A 6,000-nucleotide genomic window follows, 5' to 3' on the forward strand; every position below is an offset into this window, starting at 1 on the left:
TTCTGCCTGGCAGGGGCCCAGCATTTGACCTATAAGGGAATCAGGGAAAGCTACATTATTTTCAAGCTATAACATTTTCACTTTTTCTTGAGCTTTCAGTGAACTCATGTACTTTCCCATCTGTCTAAAGCCTTTTTATTTTACCCAGATCTGTCCTTCCCCAAGTTCTGGGGCTCTGAAGTGGCAACTATTACACTGACTATATTTAAAACTCCATCCTAATATCATCAACTATTACTCACATTCATTGTCTAAAGTAGCTTCATGTCCATCTCCCAAGAGAAGTATCTACTTCTTAAGGGACAAGGGTTCTATTGTGGAACACTATCATTTTGGTAATACTGGCAAGCAATGAGATAAAGATGGAATTATCTGCAACCATCCAGAGTCAGCTTGCTGGCAACATTTTAGTGGATCTCTCCACAGTGTTTGCCCTATATACATTTTTTCTTTCAGAAATGGGATCATGTAGTACAATTCTGTCTACCATGCTGATTTTTTAATGATCTTTCATACAAGTGTGCTTTAATTTAATTAACAAATCAACAAATCTGCTGTTGTCCACAGGCCCCATTCCAGGAGGATTTTCACGTGGAAGGTGAATGGACACCACCTAGAGACTAGAGACATTGAAAACAAGGACCCCCTGTGTTGTGCCGTCTCCTGAGTGAGAGGGCAAGTGTGCTTTTGAGTGTGGGATATTTGAGTTCTTTTGTGTGAGGTTTCTTTGAAACTGTGCATTTCCACTCACGAAACAAATGGTGCCATAGAATGCCTGGCGCTAAGGTATATAAATGACTTACTGAAACCTTCTTGACATTTATGCTCTCTCATAACATATGTACTTCAAGGCAATACTAGAGCATTATAATAAAGTGGACTTTTGATGACATATGATCTGACAAAGTGATTATTTGTGTGAAATATCTTTCAAAGATGACACAAATTTAGTAATATTTAGTACTATATGTTTTAGATAAGGATTTCTTCATACTACTTGGATACAAAAATGTCATATAATTTGAAGCCCTCACTTGCAAAGGGCAGCAATAAGTGTTATGTATTAGCCATTGGAGGGCCCTTTACTATTTAGACTGTACCAGGGCCCAACGTCTTAACTCTGAGAAAATACTCAAGGGAATGTGGGGAGCTTTTGTTTTTTAGTCCATTGGTTCACTTTGAAGATGCCTGAACTCCACTGACCCTGGGCTGGGCTGGTTGCAGTGAACTTACTTAGCACCGCTACCCTCAAAAGCTATGTCCATGGTATATAACTTCCCATGGGGCCATTACGTTTTCTCCCAAGATGCCTCTGTCTCAGGGATGCTGAATGTGAGTAGAGTGATAATATTATTATATTAGCTACCACCAAATTGGAAAACGCAGCTACCTCAGTGGATCCAGAATCCATCTTTTCTTCAAGTTGAGCAGTTCGTCCTTAGAGCCTTGTTGGGTCTCTGTCATCTAGTCAAACAAAGTGGTGATGAAAGGGGTTATTCAAGCTGGTTTATCTGCACCTGGCTTGAAACATGCACACGGTATCATTCCAACTGTGAACCAGAAAATATGACTCAAGACAGATGTCAGACTGTTCTTCTATATGGAGAGACTTTCCATTTTTAACAAGGCACTCCAGTCATCTCTCTTTAAAAAGACCTCCTTCACAGCACATAGAACTTTAAAAAAAGGCACAGGGACATGGCAGATTATGCTAACAGTATTTGAATAAAATGTATTTAAGGGAAATGCTAATTGCAGAGAATGTCTAGCATTTTAAGAGAAAAAATTGCTCTTAAGTTGAACCAAGTTTTGTCCTTTATATTATGGAGAATGAAAAGTATTTTACAGCCCTTTAAATTTCCTTAAGCAGCAACTGTTCTTTAGCAAATCTGGAAAAGCTTCATGGATGAGGCAAGACCCTGGCCAAATTGAGAAATTTTCATGTTTCCCTTGGGAAACAGATTTGCATAGTCTTGCTGAAAAGCAGAGGTGTAGAGGTGATCTCTCTTTGCTATGCTGTGCACAATTGATTTGGTTCTTATGACGATTCCTGTCTGTGTCCCAGCACCGAAGTTGTGCCATCTTCTCAATTGATGAGAATGGATACTGCTGACAGTAATGATAGCAACAAGAATAACGATGGCACCCCACTCCAGTACTCTTGCCTGGCAAAGCCCATGGAAGGAGGAGCCTGGTAGGCTGCAGTCCATGGGGTCACGAAGAGTCGGACACGACTGAGCGACTTCACTTTCACTTTTCACTTTCATGCATTGGAGAAGGAAATGGCAACCCACTCCAGTGTTCTTGCTTGGAGGATCCCAGTGACGGGGGAGCCTGGTGGGCTGCCGTCTATGGGGTCACATAGAGTCGGGCACGACTGAAGTGACTTAACAGCTTTGTTTGCCGTGTGGCTGAACCTGGCTATTATCATGAATCTCTAAAGTCTCAGGTCAAATACCACTGTTTACTATAATATTTTCTGTTTTCTCCATACAAAATTGATCCTCTTTGGGTTTTCCAAAATGCTTGTTTTTTGTGTGTTCCATTACATGTGAAAAGTTTTCTCATAAAACTTACAGAAAATGTACATAATTCCATAGCTCCAGAGGGAGTAGTTTGAGAAGCATGATGCTAAATAATAACTGATCACAGCTCACTGAGTGCCTACCTAGTAAGGCATCAGATGGTGTTCTGTGAAGAGGAATTTCTGAAACCTGGAATAAAGGGAGATTTGGGGAGCACCACTCAGGTAGCAATCACTTTATTAGTTGTATCTTATTATAACAAAAAGTTGTTGGGGCCTCCCTGGAGGTTCAGTGATTAAGACTCCATGCTTCCAACGCAGGGGACACAGATTTGATCCCTTGTCAGGCAACCTAAGACCTTGCATGTCACATCACAAAAAGAAAAATTTCTTCTGACTGGGCCTTTGGAATTAGTTCCAAGCTCAAGTTACACGTTACACTCCTTTTGTTTATTGCAGGTAGAAAAATACCTTCTAAGTAGCTGAGAAGATGAAATGATAATTGAGATATATTTAGTGTTCTCTGAGATTTCTATAAATATTACCTAATATTCTAAAAGCGTTTACCTAGGTTTGGATTGATCTGTATGAGTTATAAAGTAGCTTGTGCTTTTCCATGTAAACATAGCTTGCAGTAACCACTGACTGTATCTTAATTTTGGGCATTGATCAGCATTAAAAACCAAGAATAAATCAATCAAAGGCAAAACCGCACATGTCATGAAGAGTAAACCATTCTTCCTTAAAGCTACTTTTCCCAAGTTACTGATCTTTTGCCTTGGGGATAGGTCAGAATCCTTCCATCACATGCTCAGTTCAACTCAAGTCAACACCTGGCATGCAGGTGCAATGGGCAGTTCCCGTGCAGTGTCCCATGACAGGCGTGGGGGCTTTTCCCACAGGAAGATGTTAATGTCTGTCTGCAACAGCATGTTGTTTCCTTAACTTTCTCTGAGCTGATAGACTTCGGCTGCATAGACTGACAGGCACACAGTTAGGTGGTTGCGTTTAACGGCCTTGCAGCACACAGAGCTCATCTGATGTGCTCTTTTGTCAGCCCAATGAGCCACCGCTTCTGCCACCACTCTTGGGTGGTGGCCCTAGGAAAGCCCCAAGTAAAACTGTAATGTTGGTGGGTATCTTGTGAGGCAATTACTTTTTCAAATTGTATATGCTTTGGAGAAGTATTTCAGAGAACTTGTGCTTCCCGACGAATTTCTAGACTAGAAAGAAACAGGAGAAATTATTTTTAATATTGTATATTATTTAACCCAATATACTCAAAATATCATCTCAAGGTGTAGTACTAAAATTATTAATGGGATATTTTACATTTTTAATACTAAATCTTTGAAATCTTGTACTTTACAGTTAAAGCACACTCCAATTTGAACCAGCCACATTTCAAGTGCCCAAAAGTCACATGTGGCTGATGGCCAATGTTTTGAACAGCAGAGGTCAAAAACTTCTTCTCTTACTCAGACCTGTCCTTTCCTAAATTTCCTGGGATCTGAAGTGGCCAGTATAATGTACAAATTCCATTTAAAGTCCTGTTCCTAATTTCTGCCCCTGGTGATTAAACAAATCACTACTTGATTAACATAGTCATAAGGCCTGCTCTTCCCAAACTGTATCTACTCTTCAGAGGAGAAACAGTTTTTTGTCCTATTACAGAAGTAACAATGCTTATTGGGTTGATCAGAAAATACCTTTAAGCAAGAGGAGAAAAATTTGAGCCCTCCATAATCCCACTGTCCAGAGATAACTACACACCCTGTTTTAGTGGCCATTCTGAAAGACTTCATATGTGTATCTTTACCCAGAAATGAGATCATATGGTGCACATTGTTATAATTATTGTCATCTATAACTTCAGTTTAAGTGATCTCTAACATAACGGATATTATTGTGTCATTTCGTGGCTATGTTGTGTCTGACTCTTTTGTGACCCCATGGACAGTAGCCACTGCTGGGCTCCTCTGTCCATGGGATTTCCAAGGTAAGAATACTGGAGTGCATTGCTGTTTCTTTCTTCAGGGAATCTTCTCAACCCAGAGATCGAACCCGTTTCTCTTTCTCGGCAGGCAGATTCCTCACTACTGAAGCCACGGATGTTATATCTCAGTTTATTTAACCAGTCAGCCCAGAGGTTATCAGAAATGAGAACTTGCTCTAGACAAGAAATGAATGTTATCTGGATATACCTTAAGAGTAGTCCTACCACTCAGGAAGGACATGAGTGCATTGGTGATTAAATGAGAGGTGGGTGAATTGTGTTAAGTGGAGGAATCTTTAGGATTAGATGTTTCTGCAGATGGAGTGAAGGATGCCAGCACGTGCAGAGTGTGCCCATGGTGTGTGTGTTTTGAATGTGTCAACTCTCTGGTAGTCTTTCCAGAGTGAGAATAGTCACGCATGAGGCTATGGTGTGTTGCTCAGACTACCACCCCCACTTCAGCTTCTAGGCACTCATTCTCCTAGCTGCTAACAAAACACAGATAAATTCTTCTCCAGGAAGGAACTGCCTTAGCTGAGGGACTCAACCATGATCAAGGTCATGCCCACTTCCCTGGGAGACCTCTTGGCCAATGATCGATCGATGAGGGCAGGAAGAATAATAATTGCCTGCCTCCTTACCCCACACTGAGATAAATCCTCAGGCCTCTCCCAGTTCCAGAGCTCTTTGTGGAATCTGCGGAGGCCTGTGTGGGGACTGCATCGCCACTTTCATCCCTTGGCCCAATCCTGCTCTCTTCACCCCCCACAGGCGTATCTCTCAAGACCATCTTCCAATAATGCAGTTAATGTGCACATCTCTAGTTTACTCTGTTTCTCAGGGAAACTAGTCTGTGACAGACACTTAAACTTTTATTGATCTGACAAAGAGTTTATGCGTATATTTTACAGAAACAACTCAACTATTCTAATTGTAATAGTTACAGATTTCTCCAAAATACTGGTGTTACTGGAAATGTCACATTTCCCTTCTAAGTGAGATCTAGCTTGGATTTCTTGCTTGAGAAGGCAACTGAAAGTGTTCTATATCTCTCCTTCTCTATGGCTCTTTCCAGGCTTCCCTGGTGGCTCAGATGGAAAAGAATCCACCCTGCAATGTGGGAGACCTAGGTTCAGTCCCTGGGTTGAGAAGATCTCCTGGAGGAGGGCTTGGCAGCCCATTCCAGTATTCTTGCCTGGAGAACCTCACAGATAGAGGAGCCTGGTGGCTACAGTCCATGGGGTCACATAAGAGGCAGACACCACTGAAGCTACTTAACATGCATGCACGGCTCTTTCCTTACCATTTGGGCTGTACCAAGATCTCAGGTCTCTGGTCTGACAAAAAAGTTGACACGGAGGTGGGGAGGCCCATGAATCAAGGCAAATTGGAAGTGGTCAAACAGGAGATGGTAAGAGTGAACGTCGACATTCTAGGAATCAGCGAACTAGAATGGACTGGAATGGGTGATTTTAACTCA

At 41.6% G+C, this 6,000-nt stretch overlaps 1 pseudogene; it reads right to left on the bottom strand.

Annotated features, from left to right (window-relative positions):
• Positions 1–5,310, bottom strand: part of LOC138444225 (U4/U6.U5 small nuclear ribonucleoprotein 27 kDa protein pseudogene) — a 29,986-nt pseudogene extending 24,676 nt beyond the window's left edge.
• Between the last annotated feature and the right edge of the window lie 690 nt (positions 5,311–6,000).

This window comes from Ovis canadensis, chromosome 7, assembly GCF_042477335.2.
Source record: "Ovis canadensis isolate MfBH-ARS-UI-01 breed Bighorn chromosome 7, ARS-UI_OviCan_v2, whole genome shotgun sequence".
Classification (NCBI taxonomy): Eukaryota; Metazoa; Chordata; class Mammalia; order Artiodactyla; family Bovidae; genus Ovis; species Ovis canadensis.